Genomic DNA, 17,975 nt, shown 5'->3' on the forward strand with positions numbered 1-17,975 from the left:
GAGAGGTGGGAGGAGGTTCGTGTGGAGCATAAACACCAACATAGACCAGTTGGGCTGAATGGCCTGTTTGTGTGTGGTAGACTCTAGGTAATTCTATGGAACAATTCACAGCACAGCACGGAAAGAATCAGCAGAAACTGAGAAAATAGCCAGAGAGCAAGAGTAGCAAGATAGGGATGGAAAGAGCAAGCCTGTAAACAGCAGAGAGAATGAAAATCATCAGCTAGGGAAAAAGCCACAAAGATACTGTGATATTTCTTTTCATATGAAAGCATTATGGATTTGGTAACCAGAAAAGCCCATGGAAGTGAACAATATAACTGTCTACACACGTTTCTGTTTGTGTCTATGGTGTAAGGTGGGTAAGTGGGGTTAGACTCTGAAATAAGGTATAGGCTTCTTGAGTTTAACGGTTCTTTTCGGTTTGTAAAAATTCCTACGTTCCAGGAAGAACAGGCAGAGAAAGAAGAAATTGAAGGGTTAGGTTGATTGGCTATGATAAATTGACCCTTAGTGTTAGGGGGATTAAATATGTGGGGTTACAGGGATAGGGTGGGATATGTGTTGGTGTAGGGGTTACGGGGATTGGGTGGGATATGTATTGGTGTAGGGGTTACGGGGATTGGGTGGGATATGTGTCGGTGCAGGCTCGATGGGCCGAAATGGCCTCTATCTGCACTGTGGGGTTTCTGTGATTCTGTGAATAAGCCAGAGAAAACTCATCCAGACTCACACCGTCCCATCCACCCATCACCCTTGTGCTCGCTAAACTACATTGGCTCCCAATTTTTAAATTCTCATCCTCGTGTTCAAATCTTTCCATGGCCTTGCCCCTCCCCATCTCTGTAACCTCCTCCAGCCCTACAACCCTCTGAAAACACTGCAATTCTCCCCCACCACTCCTTCGCCCCACTATTGGCGGCCATGTCTTCACCAGTCTAGGCCCTAAACTCTGGAATTACCTCCCTAAACCTCTCCGCCTCTCTCGCCTCCTTTAAGACGCTCCTTAAAACTTACCTCGTCACCTGTCCTAATGCTCCTTATTTGACACGGTGTAAATATTTGCCTGATTACGTTCCCGTGAAGCCCCTTGCGATGTTTTATTACATTCAAGGCACTATATGAATGCAAGTTGTTTGAAAGAAAAATCAGAGCAAAGACATACAGGAGGAACAACAGGATAGCATGGCTGAGGAAAGAAATAGAAAAAAGAGAATAGTAGCAGAAGGCAGCGAAAGAGTGAGCGATGGGAATTCAATTTCAGAAAAAAAAAGTGTGGCAACAACTGAACTGTCTGTGTGTGTTTTCTGCCAATGCCTCCCCCATTCCTCCCTACTGTCCAAAAGATATTGACTCATGGCTAGGTTACAGACTCACAGGCACCAGCAGCCCTCCAGTGCTTGGTCCAAGTGACTATTCTTCAAACGTGAGCCTATATATTGGACGCTGACAGCATAGTGGACCGCAAACACCATCAGAGCTGATCCTGATCTTACCTGATGTCTCCACGTACAGGCTTTTTAGCAGGAGTCCAATATAAAACCTTGTTAATCTTCCTCTATCATGCGACCGAGTTGATGGACACAATGGCAGTGCTTAGTGGGCTTAAAAAAAAGTGCATTGAAACCTTTATCAAATGCTGAATGGAAAAGCTCGGGGTCGTGGACGGGAGTGTTTCCAAGCAAGGAAAACACAGCTGAGAGTGTGTTAGGATGACAGTGTAAGCTGCTAGAGCTTTGCATTCACGGTTTGTGGTGTCATCCTCGTCCCTTGAGTGTTGCCTGCTCCCAGCCATCTGTTCTCCTCTGTTTACCGCCGCACCTCACTGAGCTTTCTAGTGGCTCCAGAAAGAAAGCAGCAACTGTGTGTTTGAATCAAACTCCGACAAACAGTCAGAGCTTCCAGGGTTTCTTTTGTTGTGCATGGAGCCTCCACAATAACACCAGGCTTGTTGTGACACTTAATTTAAATGATTTGGCTTCAAAAGTATAACATGCACTCCAGATAAGAACGACTCATCATTTGGGAATGATAAAATCCAGCTTGTATAGATTTCTCTGGCGTTGTTCTTCAAAACTTGTGATAGCAGTAGCAAAAGAAAGCATATGCTAGAAGTGTTTGACTACACTGACCAAATCAACAATGACAGCACATTCCAATAATACAAGCCACACCGTGCTTAGATTCAGGTTCAGGGCCGCAATTACTCGCCTGAGTAAATTCCACTTTTAGTTGGACTACAAATGGCCTTAGATCACTGCAATGTCCTGCCAGGTTTTTTTTTTGTGCTCCCGATGCCTTCGTTGGTCAGTGCATTGCCAAGAGTGGAAACCAGCCGTACAGAAAATAGTGGTTGCAGATTTGGTCCCCTTGCTCCGTGCTGCGTTAGCTGATCTGAGCCAGGAGCCGCAGTCGGCACCACAATTAACCCCAGCGCCCCTGGCCTAGCAAGTACGAAAATAAACCTGGTTGCCGCGCCTGATCACTATGCATTGAATCCAGCTGGAAAGTGCGCATGCATGAATACCAGCTGGGGGCAGGAATCGGGCTCTGTTGTGATGACTCCCAGGCTCGCCAACAGCTATTCCGAATGGCCACTTGCACGAGAAATTAGAGGGCTTCCAGCATCCATGGAACCTCAGCATGAGCCAGCACCTTCAGCAGAGAACGGGGAAAACTGGGAAGATAGATTAAAAAGCACTACTTTCCTCAGTGACCCACTGTTCATCGTTATTAAAGAGTCACATATGTTGTAAAATCGCCGCTCTAGCTATAATGAAGACTGTTACTCTGATTTAACATCATCCTCCCAGATGTACATGACTTATGTTACTTAGATTTTTGACGAATGTAATATTGGTGGTTAGTTGACTGATCCATTTGTCTCTAAGACTGTACAACAATTGAAGTAACTCTTGGCATCCAGGATTAGAGCTCAAATTCATTTTGTAACATTTTACTTACAACCTCCAAAAACAGATGTACGAAAAGGTCCCTAATGATCTTCCTGATGGTTCAGTCGCTAAAGGCAGTGTGTAACTGAGCATTACAGACCATAAGGTTTGGTTTAATTCACAGTCCCTGCTGAGGGAGTTGATTTTAGCAAGTGTTCGGATGCTACAACTGGTCTTCGTGCTCCCGGACTGGGGGAGGGGGAAAAAAAAATCAGCCAGATTTCCCCACTTCTGAATGCAGTCCAGTAACACTTGCTGGAAAAGTGCGTGAGTGGACATCAGGTGAGGACAGGACTGGGCTTGGCTGTCATGCCCCCACAGTCAAATAGCCTGTCACTAGTCTCCGTCTTGGCTAAAGATTGGCAACTTCGGAATGGTACCAGAGGGCGACTGGCACACAGGGATTGACTGCAAAGCAGCAAAGTTATTTATTTTCATCTCATCACTACATAATTCCTGTCTGATAGCTCAGCTTTCATTAGAAACCTCAGGGCACCAGGTGCCTATGGCACCAGGGTCAATACAGTTTATTTAATTACAGGAAACTCTTTTTTATCCGGCACCGACGGGACCGGCGTGCTGCCGGTTGATCAAAAAGTCCGGATTACAGAGAGGTATACTTACTAAAGTACGAGAGCCCCGTACACGGCCACAAATCCAGGCGTCCCTGTTGCATGGCAACAGGTGCAGGAACCCCGGTTACACGGCCACAGATCCAGGAGTCCCTGTTGCATGGCAACAGGTGCAGGAACCCCGGTTACACGGCCACAGATCCACCCCGGTTACACGGCCACTAATATGAAGTAAAACTTACCTGAACCTACTCCTGAATTTTGCCGGTTAAGAGAGATTTCCGGTTATTTAGGTGCCGGTAAAAAGAGAGTTTCCTGTATATGCAATATTCCACATGGAGGTGAACTGGGGCAGATACTAGGAGTAAAATTGCTGCATTAAAATCTGTTTGAATTGCTATGGTTTACGTTAAATGATCCAGATAATGTTATGAACAAGACCTGTAACACTCTGCTCGATGCAACAAATGTACAAAACATTTGAGGGGGTAATTTTAACTTAACCCGCTCAGTGGGAAATTTACCAGGATTGGATTGGCCGCCCGTTTTACTCCCTGCACGATTTTACACCCTGCCCAATTTTACTATTCACTGGTTTCAATGGAAAATAAAATCGGACGGGGTGTAAAATGGTGTCCAATCTGATCCCATCACTTTCCCGCCGGCTGCGTTAGGTTAAAGTTACCCCCTAAGTGGTTTAATTGTATCCGTCAATGTAGCATGAATTGAAACTGTAATCAGCTGCCCTGGTGAATTTTCTGGTTGATGACACTGTGATTACAATGGATGTTGACCATTGATTCTGAAACTCCTCAACCTGTTGAATAATTAGGAACTTCGTCCAGGGTCCTCCCAGAGCTCTGGAGTCTTATAGAATTACACAGAATCTACAGCACAGAAACAGGCCATTCAACCTAACTCTCTATGCCAGTGTTTATACTCCAAATGAGCCTCCTCTCGTTCTTCCCACCCTGTCCCAGGATCCCTTTATTCCCTTCTCCCTCAGGTGTGCATCAAGCCTCCCCTCAAATGCATCAATGCTTCAACCATCCCTACATTACAACAGTGACTACACTCGAAAAGTACTTCGTTGGCTGTAAAGCACTTTGAGACGTCCGGTGGTCGTGAAAGGCGCTATATAAATGCAAGTCTTTCTTTTTCATTCCATGTGGTAGCAGTTTCCACATTCTCATCACACTCTGTAAAGAAATTCATCTATTTTTTTTTTATTTGATCGGTTAGTGGCCATCATATATTTATGCCCCCTTGTTCTGGATACACCTACAAGTGGAAACAGTTTCTCCATGTTCACTCTATTGAACCCCTTCATAGCTTTAAAGAATTCACCCAGGTCTTCTCTTAATCTTCTCTCTTCCAGAGAAAAGAGCCCAGCCTGCTCAGTTTTTCCTGACAGTTGCATCCTCTCACTTCTGGTAAAATCCTTGTAAATCTTTTCTGTAATTGCTCTAGAACTTCAATATCGTTTTGGTACTATGAAGACCAGAAATGCACACAGCCAAGTGTGGTCTAACCATTGAAGTCAATAGAGAGTAATATTGGGCAGGCTGTAAAACCAGCGTTGCACCCGATCCTGTGGGCTTCCCGCCCGGCGAGTTAGGTTAAAATCACACCCATGGAGTGGATATTCTTCTTCCAATCAAGACTAGAACTCAAGCAGACTTGTGACATTTCCAGTGAACAAATTACAACAACAAGAGTTTGAACCTGGGCAATGCTAAATTACCACAGTCAAAGGTTGGTTCTAGGGACTGAGGGCTCGCTTATGGGAGTGGTCCTTGTCAAAGAACACAGAGTGATATCTGGGAGAAATCATAACACCCATTCAAAAAGCACATGGGGTCAATTTTCACTGTTCCCTCCGGGCCGGAAACAGGCGGGGTGGGTTGGTTTTACACCCTGCACAACTTTCCTTTCCAATGGGCAGGGTGTAAAATGGGCAGCTGGTCTGCTGCCCCATAGCAATTAAAATGAATCCTTTGATTCAAACTTTCTCTTTCAAACTTTTCAATATCAGAGCAGGACATTTGATACAATTGCTCAATTCAGTAACAGTAGAATATAACCTGTCCTTTCTTTTTACAGATCCTGAATAATCTGCCATGTATTTTTATTGGCTATCAGAATATATTGTGTAAATCTAATATGAGTGCACGTATTGTACAGGTATTAAACAGAACCTGTGGGCTACTTCTACTGGTGGTGTGCACCCTTGGAGACAGGAGAGTATTTCATTTACCTCTCTGGTCCCTCCATCGCCAGCACAGTTTCTCTCATCAATGATCAGCTTCCCTGGTACCGTGGCCATATCATTTACCCAGTTTACAGCACCTATCTGTAGGAGCTGACGCTAAGATACACATAAAAGCCGTAACAATGCCAAATGTGAGCGAATTGCCTGCATTTATCCTAGTTTGTATTAAAAGGTGAGAAGTCACTGCTGTTATCTGTCTCAATTACTGCTGTGCTGATTTTAAAATAATAAAATATGAACCATATTTTTCAAGGTGGGAAAGTGTGAAAGATTACACTGTGGAAACATGCGCTGCCTAGAGGTGAAATTATAGCACGCACTGGGGGGGAAAGCAGACAGTTGAATCACATTTGGTTCTTTGTGGATCATGTGCATGTCAGTTCCTGTACATGTGTGCTGTAAACCGCCTCTAAATAGCTCAATTTCATTTCGTGCCAAACACTTCCTTTCCCTTATCAGGCACCAAATTTATCCACGACTTAAATGCTGCTTCCAAATCTGATGAGATATTTCTGACATTGCTTTGTATTCCTGAACGGAATAGAAGAAAAAAACTTGTCCTATGATGGGCAATTCCTCTTTGACCACTAATCTCTAACTTCATTGTATCCTTTCTTCTCTCCCTTTCTCTGATTTATTGACACTATTATAGTGACTACACCTCAAAGTACTTGATTGGCTGTAAGACGCTTTGGGACAACCTCTGGTTGTGAAAGGCGCTATATAAATGCAAGTTTTTCTTTCTTTCTATTACAGTAAGTGAACTTTCCTCCCTTGCTCATTCTACGCTCCAAATCTTCTTAGGCAGTCCCTCGGAACCAAGGATGACTTGCTTCCACACTAAAAATGAGTTCTCAGGTGACTGATGAGTCCAATGTGGGACCTACAGTCTCCGTCACAGGTGGGGCAGACGGTGGTTGGGGTGCTTGGGTTGATGTGCGCTCCTTCCGCTGCCTGCGCTTGGCTTCTGCTTGCTCCCGGCGAAGACTCGAGGTGTTCGGTGCCTTCCCGGATGCTTCTCCTCAACTTTGTGCGGTAACTGCCAGGACCCAGGAGCTCCAAATACATCACCCTGCATACACTTTCCCCTCCCTCCATCCTTCTTGAATCTGCATTAATCTACTTGGGATGTTTTACTATGTTAAAGGCGCTATGTAAATGCAAATTGTTGTACTACTTTAATTCATTCTTTACCGGCACCACACAACTGAGACATTTCTCACTGCCCTCAGTTTTCCTTTCTTTCTATATTCTACTGGATTTTAAAACTCAAGATGGCCATCGCAAAATTACTATTTCTTGATCTTGAGTTGCATTTCTGTCGGTCTTACTCTGAGCCTTGACCATTCACTTTGCTTTCTCAAAAAGGCCTGTGTCTGCTACAGTGAAGGCCCAACTAGCAAAAGTTCATGCTTGGATTCTGCATTTAAAAAGGACATTTAATCATACAAAATGGTAAAAGAAAAATCAAAAGATGGAAAAACAACCTCAATGAAAGGTAAAACTAGCTGTGTCAGCCTTCTTTCACCTGCCAGGGAACATTTCAGGAAAATGATAGGAGTGACATTTATGATTGGCAAGAAAAATTGATTGCAAATCTATTTGAAATATGAAGCTGTGCTTCCTTCTCAGAATGATATGATCACAATAGGTCACATATGCAGATTGTCACTCCTAATAATTGACACTTTGTAGGTCTGCCTGCATCTACCATGAAATAGGTTTGGATTAACACAATCTTATTTCATCCGAGTCCTTGACAGTCAGGAGTGGAAGGAGAATGTCATCTTATCTGTCAGCACTGAATTCTAAACTCTGTTCTAAGGTACTGGACTGCTCAGTCTCTTCTTGCCATCAACTTTTGCTGAAACTAATATTTAAACCATGAATGAGTAAAACCTGATGTGAGTTGCTTTCTAAGGAACTTTAATTTAATTAAACATGTACAATTGATATCTAGGGGTGCTTCAGTAGTCTTTGTCCCTTCAACTACATGAATATTATTCAATTCAATTTTTTTCAATTCAATTTCAATTTTATTTGTCACATAACCAAATACAACAAGTGAAATCCAGTCAGTGAAATGCTTTTTTCTTAACGAGCCGAGCGCACCAAGCAGCAAAGGACACTTAGCTGCCTGGTACGCACGGAGCCCGCAAGGACGGCAGCCATCTTCATCGGCGCCATCACAATAGGGTCCGCTCTCGCCTCGCTCTGCCTTTGCCGCACTCCTGCCCGACAATCTTCAGCCGCCGTGGTACCGACGTCCCGGGGCCTGCTTCTCCCTGGCTCTCCTTCCACTTATATCCTTCTCAATAAGAACATAAGAAATAGGAGCAGGAGTAGGCCATACGGCCCCTCGGGCCTGCTCCGCCATTCAATAGGATCATGGCTGATCTGAATCTAGACTCATGTCCACTTCCCTGCCCTCTCCCCGTAACCCCTAATTCCCTTATCTGCTAGGAAAAATCTTTATCTTAAACCTTCTTTGTGGTCTGGTACTTCAAGGAATGGGAGGGTCTGGCATCATACAGCAAAGGTCCCTTCACCAAATGTAGATCATGAGTTGCAATAGTTGCCAACGTTCTCCTCTGACAGACATCATCGTGTAATTTGGTCTGAGCTACGAGGAATCGTTTCAGTGCATTGCCCGGTCGCAGGTTCATTCCTTCTACAATGCAGCACACAATATAAGGCCTGACATCCTTGGTACTGAGAGTGACTTTCACCAGCATGGAAGGACGTTCAGAAACGTGCAGCACTCGCACCACCAATTTGTTCAGGTCTTCCATCCCATCCGATTCACCATCATCGTCCTTCTTCACAGCTTTCTTTATCTTCCTGGCCTTCTCCTTCAGCTCATTCTTCTCCGCACTGTCCATTTTCCCTTTCCCCTTGCCACGGCCCCCTGACCTCAGATAGTCCAAGATGGATTTGGTCTGGCATCCATTCACCATTTTTTCTAGTCGTTTATCTTTTAATTTGTTTCCTTTGAAGTTTATTTCTTTCAGCTTGGGACAGTCAGCGAGCTCGCAAGGAATCTCCGTGAGCTGGTTGTTGGAAAGGTCGAGAGTCCGCAGCGCCGGCAGCTCGCTGACTCCGGGGCCCAGCTCCTGGATGGGAATTAATATTAATTCACGAGTCTTGGTTCCCTGTCCCAATAAAACTATACCCCAAAGCAATTTCTCCAATAATGCATCAGCATTCAATGGTTGAATAAAATTATTGGAAATAAGGGACAAAAAACAAGGATGTTGAGCACCCATTTTGGTAAACAGCAAGGAAAGATTTTGATTAGTAGCCATTTTAATAATGAAGATGTTCTCTATTAAGCTAAATGCATATCACAAATTCAGTATAATGAGAACTGGAAAATTTGAAATATTGAAATTCTAGGGATAATTTTACAAATGCACAGTGCTGATGTGGAGCTTTGCACATATCAGAACATGGCTGCGCGCAACTCTATGATTTTTGGTCATCAATTGATGGAATAATATGGGGGACTTCTGCTTGAATTCCTGAGATACACTCTCAGTGGGTGAAGTTCCACACTGGAAGTGCAAATGGGTAAAATGATCCCTTCTATAAGCAGCGCAGAATTGAGGTACATGAGATTGACCTACCCTCCATTATCTAGACGTTGGGGCCTAGAAATTCGAGCGTCCCCAAAAACAGGCTCCCAGGGGGTGCAGACAGCGTTTCCTGCTCTTGAATGGATAGGTCCAAGATGCACGTAATATTGGGCCTCAGGCCTCATCATCATCAAGCCGGCGATCTGCAGACAACTAATGGGTGTCCATTAACTCGCTGTAGAACAGGACTTGAAGATCAGGCTGCTGCAACGTCAGCAGTGGCCCTCAGGTTAGTGCTTAAAGGGGACTGGGAAGGGGGACGGCCAGGAGGGAGGATACCGGTGATCCGGTGTGAAGGAATAAGCCATATTTCAGAAAATACACCATCATATGAACAGAATTCTGATTTTATTAATACATGATGTACTGGGTTTAAAAATCTAAAGTCTCAATGACACAAGCTGTGCAAACAGGCTTCTGAGATGGGATGGTTTGATAACACAAAAGTTGTAAACACCACAAGCTTTTGAAATGGGAATTGGTTAAAAATACTAAAACAATGGCCCTATTGAAATAGCAGTTTGGCGCTTCCAGAAGTTCTGGAGTTTGGGAGAAACACAATGGAATGACCCAAGTAAAGTGTTAAAAACTGAGACTTCGAACAGGAACACAGAATATTAAAAAACCATGTGCCTTTGTAAAAGTAACATCAAATGAAACAGGAAACACGATATAATATAACCAACTAAGATGGCTAGGAAAACAAACACCCTAGTTGAAGTGTCTTTAATTTACATGTTGTAAATATGATACCAACAGAACACTTTGAAGATATGACTTCAATAGATGCACCAAGCAATCACATGGTGTTTGTATTGAACTTGGAACACCACAGAGATGGGTGTCTGTGGTTGTAACCAGTTAAGGTGGTTTTAGAATTGAATGTCAGTCCTTCGATAAGAATGGCATCAAATAAATACTACTGTCATATTGTGTTCTATGGTAAGTTTTTGAAACACCTAAACAACAGACAGAAGTCTGCAAGCTAACAGTTGAATTGGCAATAAGTATAGAGAAAAGTCAACAGGAAGATGACTAGATAATTAGCTTACATCAGCAGAAAACTTCAAAGGATAAACCACTAAAAAAAGGTATAAAAATAGAGCTTTTCAGATAGACAGTCAGAAGTCGCTGGAAAGGGGCAAAGCGATTCTCTCAACTCTAAGTTTTTAACACTGAGTCTCGGGGATCAAGGTACTTTGGTGCATATTCTGGATTAGAATTAAGAATAAGAAATGTAAAAATGTACGAAGTTAAGATTTGAGAAAAAGAATCTCTGAGGATAAGAAATGTAAGCTATTTGTTTATGAACTGTTAAAGTTGCGATTGACTCACAAGCTGTTAACTGTATGTCGGCTCTTAAATAAAGCAATATATTTTAGAATTGTCTCACAGAGTATTTCTGTATCAAACTCGTGAACTCAATTTCTGTACACTCTTTTGCAAGGAGTTGCAGAATTCTGGGCGGGGGTTCTCCGGACCCTCATAATATCCGGAAGGTTACAGTCTGGTTAAACTTATTAAAAGTGCTATCCGGAGGATGGTAACATCTTCAGTCGTTCCTTTCCTTTAGGGAGAGATAGCCTGGACCTTTAGGCCCAATTAAGCGTCTTACAGAATTCGGCTATCTCTAACTTTAGTTGAAGGTGAACGTCTGGGGAATACGCCTAATCTAAGGGCTAGGACTAGTAATTATCCCTTCACCGGTGGGTGGGTAGCTGTGATCGGGAGGGAGGGTAGCTGTGATCGGGAGGGAGTGCAGCTCTGATCGGGAGGGAGGAAGGCTGTGATTGGGAGGGAGGGTAGTGGCAGCAATTCTGGAGGGTGGTGGTGGAGAAGGGCGGGGAGCAGTAGGCAGCAGCGGCCCGCTTGGTTTGAATGTGGAGCCGAGGGGAAGAGCACACCCTCCCTGCTCCACATTCAGGGGTGTATATTTTAAACACTTACCTTGCTGGTTGGAGCCTGCAGCGATCCCTTTAAGGACGGACTGCCTATTAGGTCGCATGTACAACTGGTTTTCCTGAACACAGCTGACCCGGTGCCAGCTGCATTCAACCTAATACTGCAGAGGGGCCTTCAAACAGGCATTAGGTCCTTAATTTGAATATGCAAAGGGCCTAACACGTGTTTCAAGTGTGGACTCTGGACCCCTATTTTTTGGCCTTTACCAATATGGCGGGCAACGCATTTCCGGTTTGTAATGAGCGAATGCTTCTTACCCACCATATTGAAGGCTTAGGCGCCCATTTAGTGCCCGCAAAATTAGGCCCACACCATCCAATTTCTAGGCCAATGAGTTAAGACACAAAACTAGAAGGTAGAAGGGAAATTTGTTTTTAAGGCACTGAATCAATAATTCTACTGTGCCTTTAAAAAGATGCAAATTACACTCATTAAACATATGATGAATAATATACACGCGTCCTCGTGAGCCACTAAAAACTGAAGGTCTAATTACAGCTACAGCTTTATTAGGGACACATTAAGCATTGTATTATTAGTACAAGGCTCAATGTAGCAAAGGTAATAACATTGTATAAAAAGATCAGAGTATCTTCAATCTGTATGTCGCATGCATTTTCTCAAACTGACGAATTAAAGCACATACATACTTTTTACGTAGTACATCCTAAAACTACTGTGAGGTTCTTCAGCAGCCCAAGCAAGATTGTCTTGGACAACTGCTCTATTGGAAATCTATATTGCAGTCCTCAACAGGGAGGACCAGCTGATGTCTGCTGAGCAGCACCAAAAGCTTTCTAAACCTGCGAACGTTGATGAAACCCTCAAAGGGTTAAATATATAACACACGCAGGCTTAGAACTGCCTCTCTGCCCATACTTGGCTACAAGTTTTGCTAAAGATGAAGTACTGCATAAAACTCTCACACTGTGCACATGCTGTTGTTCCTCACAGATATTCTGTCTGTTCTCAGTTACTCGGTAGAAAATCTAGGACATCTCACGTGAGGTGATGAGACTGTGCCTGCATCTGCCTCTATCCCTTTCTGAGGAAATTTTGTCTGAATGCCCCAGTACCAAAATGCATATTCAGTGCAGTGCCATGCTGCACCGAGCGAAAGAGGCAGAGAGAGTCTAGGTCCCCTCCCCTCCAAGTCTCACACCATCCTGACTTGGAAATATATCGCCGTTCCTTCCTCGTCAGTGGGTCAAAATCCTGGAACTCCCTCCCTAACAGCACTGTGGGAGTACTTTCACCACACGGCCTGCAGCGGTTCAAGAAGGTGGCTCACCACCACCTTCTCAAGGGCAATTAGGGATGGGCAATAAATGCTAGACTTGCCAGCAACGCCCACATCCCAGGAACAAATTTAAAAATAAACAGCAAATCCTGGTGCACTGAGGTCCCAACCAAACAAAATGGAGAATACAGCTCCATTCAGCCATATATTTCCGAACTTTCCAAAACCTTTATGTCAAAAGCAAGTCCTTTAAAAATGATTCTGACCACATAAAGTTCAAAAGGTTTAAAGGTTGGAATAATGTCTTGTCAATCATGAGCAAGTGGCTATTATAGATGTAAAATCCCTGACAGCAGCCACTCTTAAATCATGTATAGAAAGAAAATCGGGATATCTTTTCTTAGACAACATTTTATTACAATCTCCTATTATTCATAAATATGGATGTGTGCATATTCCTTTGAGTATGTAACAATATTAAATATGCATATACTTCAGTCACCTAATGCTAGAGCAAGTTTGGTTAATTGTTTATGTACTGCATGCATGAAGATTACTTGTAATGACACAAAGGCTTTCTAAAATAAACCCATGGGTTCTATTCATCAAAGAACAGGGATTAACAGAAATTCACTTTCACCATGCTGAACAGATTCCAAAATGGCTATATGCAGAAGTCGGTTACTTTTCAGCAGCTCGAACCTGTGTCAAGTAATCTGTCATCCGCAATAATGTGCGTTTTTCAACAAAAGTAAACTTTTCTACTCCTATCTGCGAAAGTTGTTAATACAAACGCTGTAGAACATCGATTTGCCTATGTGACTGAAGTGAACAAGCACAGCAGCTTACTCTCAACGTAAAATAAAATATATATAGTAGGACCATTACTTACTGAACCCTGGATGTCCATAGTACCTGTGTATCAATGCTCTTGAAGGTTTCCCAGTCAAATGCTGCACTCACCAGGCATGTGCCAAGTGCCCCCCTTCGCCTGTCTGACTGTGGAGGACGTTACCAGCAGATATAGTTATCAGTTGGTCTTATATCTGGATGTGGTACCGGGGCTGTTTCAAATTTTAAACAACTTGCATTTATATAGCACCTTTAATGTAGTAAAACATCCCAAGGCACCTCACAGGAGAAATTATCAAACAAAATTTGACATCGAGCCACATAAGGAGATATTAGGACAGGTGAAAGAGGTAGGTTTTAAGGAGGATCTTAAAGGAGGAGAGAGAGGTAGAGAGGCGGAGAGGTATTGGGAGGGAATTCCAGAGCTTAGGGCTTAGGCAGCTGAAGGCACGTTGGCAATAGCGGAGCGATTAAAATCAGGGATGCGCAAGAGGCCAGAATTGGAGGAGCGCAGGGATCTTGGAAGATTGTAGGGCAGGAGAAGGTTACAGAGATAATGAGGCTATGGAGGGATTTGAAAACAAGGATGAGAATTTTAAAATCGAGGCACTGCTGGACCAGGAGCCAATGTAGGTCATAGAGCACTCCTAAGTGTGAATTAAGGAGCACAACTTGATTGCAATTCCTCGGCCTACAAGTTGCTAAATACAACGAATGTGTTGTTTTAATTAATGTGACTCAACATTTCCATGTCCTTGTTAATGGCATCATAATGAATATAAGCAAGCTGAACAGATTATTGTGGCATATTCCCACTTAACTGAAACCTCCTCCCCCTAACCCCTGTTCCCTCAACTGAATCCAAGAACCCATGCTTTATCTACGGCACTTCATCTCACTGCAGCACAGCTTACCAGAGAGTGTTTGACCAGAAGGGACTAAAATCTGCAAATGGTCAACCTGTCGATACTACCAGCTCATGTTAAATGAGATGGTTCTTCCGCAGTGACACAGAAAGGCAGGCTTTTATAAAGGTGTACATTGCTACCTCTTTGAAAGATCAGAGCAGTTGATGCAATAACTGCCAACAGCTCCCTGAGTAATAAAGTAGAAAAAATTCACATGATGGAACCGGGCCCGAGTGTGACCCTCAAAGGGAGCGCACTTGCAGGTTATGCACTAAATCTGTTTTCTGCCAACACTTTTTTGACACCTCGACTCCAGAGAAACTACACAGCAAAATCAAAGTAAAATCATCAACAACCAACAGTGGTTGGTCCAGGGGGAAAAGCAGCCTCGTAAATTACAATGTGCTAATGGCACAAAGCCAGTTGCCGCAAGCTGTAACCATGCCAACATGTGTAAGTGTGTGTGTGTGTTGGTGGAACGACGGGATGGAATGAGTTTGCAAAAATTGATAATATGCATATATATCTCATGCTTTTGAATACTGCTCTCTCATTCCTCCCACCTGCTCTACATAGTCCCTATTTCCTCACTGTGTTGAAATCAAGATTTACTGAACTGTCTCCTACTCTAAATCACTCTTTCCCAGGACCTCAAAGCCGCAGAACTCCTTACTGCTCACAGTCCTCCTTCCTAAAATCTTTATACTTTTAAAACCTAAGCTTGGGTCACCTTACTGCTACTTCTTCACAAGATAAGTGTGGGTCAGCAATGCCTTTGAGCTCATTTAATCATGTCTTTCCAACCCTTCCATCTTCCCATTATAGCATCTGAATCTGATCTGAAGGCTTCACTCACCCTTCCTGGCAACTCTCACTGTAAAGAAATGTTTCTCAGTATTGTATTCAATGCTGAAATTGTGCTCCATTGTTCTGATATTCTGGCACATCTGAAAGTACTGTTTTGGGCTTAGTTTCTTATCCCAATACAGTAAATATCATACATTAGGTCTCTACTGAATATATGATTTTTCTTTGTGGCTGAAGAGCCTAGCCTATCAAGTCGTCCCTCACAAGTCATTCCTCAAACACTGGGAATCAGTCTTGTTGCTGTCCTTTCTGATCTTTTCTCGAGGAGCAGGATGTCATGGTAACCAGACTGTATGCCATACTCCAGGTGTCACCTGACTATAGCTTTGTGCTGCAGCACCATGGCTTCCATGGATTTGAACTCAACTGATATAATCCAAGATCTTATTTGTTTTGTTTATTGCCAACCCACTCTGTGTGGACACAATGAGCAAAATGTCAACTACCACCACTGGGCCTCTTTCAATTTCCACTTGGCAAGATTGATCCCACCCATAGATTACATCGGCCTCCTACTTTTACCCCCAATATGCAATATTTTGCATTTGTCTTTATTAAACTTCATTCACCCCGATTAGGCCAAATGTACATGCTGTCAAACTCTCTTTGTAAGATCTTGGCTGTCTCTGCTAAGTTCATAGCTTGGTGTCAACTGAAAGTTTAATTACCTTGAATTTAGAGTACACATACAGGTCATTTATGTACGCCGAGAACAGGAGAGGCCCCAGCACTGACTCCTAGGGGCACTCCATTGAACAGTTCCCCAGATTTTTACTGAGCACCGCTTATGACTACGCTCTGCTTTCTTCCCTTTAACCAGTTCCATATCTGCGTCTTACCTTGATTCTCACGTGAGCTTGGTCGGGCAAGAGATACCCCTTTTGAGGACATGTTGGCTGCGATTCATGAAGTCATTTTCAAATCGATGCTCTTCCAATTTGATTCTGATTATCAATTCAACTGTTTTCAGGGTAATGGGTCTTGATATTCCCAGGTAGGGCTCTGTTGCCCTTCATGAAAACGAGACCTACCTTTACCTGTTGCCAGTCCGTTTGAATCCGTCTACTGTTCAATGATTCTGGCCCTGTTTTGAACTCCAGGTGGATCCTCCGCTCAGACCCAAGTTAAAATTACAGTCGGGTCTCAATGATGTCATTGGGCCGCAACATGCATACGTAAAGAAAGGCCCTGTTGGCTCCGGGCGTGTGTCCTCGCTGCCTGCTCAGCAGAGCAGGTTAAAATTGCAGATACTACGATCATGGTGGCTTTCTAACAGGTAAGAGCCAGGGTGATTTTAACTGCCCACCGGCCAGGTTTCTGCTGAGTGAGTAGGGTTAAAATCGCCCCCATATAGGAATGTTTCAAAAATCTCCTCCTTGTCGAGATACTCTGCCTCACTAATGTCAAAATCCAGAGCATGCATGATGTGTTTCATGTTGGGTGACATACTGTTGGTGTCCTCTCTGATCAAAGCCTCCAAGAAGCCATTTTCCTTGTTTACTATATTCTGCTCATTCTCATTTATAATTCTATATGGGGCTCTAGGGGTTTTAAGTTCCTCCCAATTGCCCTCTAATAGGCTGGTATAGTATTCAAAGAACTTTGTATCTGCTGCTATGTGCCTTTCAAATTCTCTTAGCATCCCTAATCTGTATATGATCTGGATCATCCTGTGCTCAGTGGTCAAACTCTATAATCTCCCTATCGCTTGGTAAGTTGTTTTTTTAATGTTCCTTTCAATTCCTCTGTTGATCTATTTCTGGGCATTTTTGCTCTCTTAACTTTGCTGCAGTTGTGCGATATTTCCAGCATGACGTTTTTTTAAGAATCCCCTCCCATTGACGTTACTAGGCTCAGCATTCACCTTGATGGTTGTCTATCTGAAATTACATCCTGGGATTTGGTTTCTTACTTCCCAGGTTAGATTGAAGGTTATCACATTGGGTTCACTATCACACCTGCTCCCTGAATAGTGCCTGGACCACTCCCAAGAACCAAGGCTGGGAGAGGGATGCCTCTCATGGCTGACTGAGTCAGAAAGCAGTCATGTGTGACATTGATAAACCCAGGGACCTTCACACTTGAGCATCTTCAGTTTATCAGTTCAGATCCTCATCTTCCGATTAGGCAATTTACAGCCTTCCGGACTCAATATCGAGTTCAACAATTTCAGATCATAACCTCAGCCCCTATCATATTTTTATATATATTTTATCCGCACTTTTGGTTTGTGCCTTTTCCTTTTTTTTCTCTCTCCCACATGGCAGCTGTCTTTCATTCTGCCAGCGCATTTCACACTTCATCTAGAGCCATCCTTTCTTTACCTGTCCTATTACCATCTCATCTCAGCTTGAATATCTCTTAATGTCTCTTCACCTCTCAGACCTTCCCTTTTGTTCTTTCATCCCCTCCCCCATTTCCCAGCCCCCAAACTTGCTTTTTAATCTGTTTCATTTCCTGCTTTTTTCTCAGTTCTGACGAAGGGTCTTCGACCTGAAACGTTAACTCTGTTTCTCTCTCCACAGATGTTGCCTGGCCTGCTGAGTTTTTCCAGCATTTTCTGTTGTATTTTCAGTTTATGTTGGGCGAGCTGAAGTTTCCGGTCAGTGCTCTTTCCCTGTTCTCACTCGCTCTTTAACATCACATAAAGTGCTGAGTTGTTCTAATTTCAGTTTGGTAGCAAGCCCCAAAGATCGTCTGGGTGCTTTTCTCA

General features: G+C 43.4%; 1 protein-coding gene and 1 pseudogene across 1 annotated transcript in view; both read right to left on the bottom strand.

Moving 5' to 3' along the window:
- The window catches only part of tsnare1 (T-SNARE Domain Containing 1), an 840,454-nt gene that overhangs the window by 244,132 nt on the left and 578,347 nt on the right, over positions 1-17,975 (bottom strand). The gene's annotated exons all lie outside the window — the stretch shown is intronic.
- LOC147114618 (leucine-rich repeat-containing protein 47 pseudogene) lies at positions 8,123-9,064 on the bottom strand (annotated as a pseudogene).

This window comes from Somniosus microcephalus, chromosome 7 (genome assembly GCF_052327205.1).
Source record: "Somniosus microcephalus isolate GS21.2 chromosome 7, FLI_Smic_1.0, whole genome shotgun sequence".
In the NCBI taxonomy this organism is placed as follows: Eukaryota; Metazoa; Chordata; class Chondrichthyes; order Squaliformes; family Somniosidae; genus Somniosus; species Somniosus microcephalus.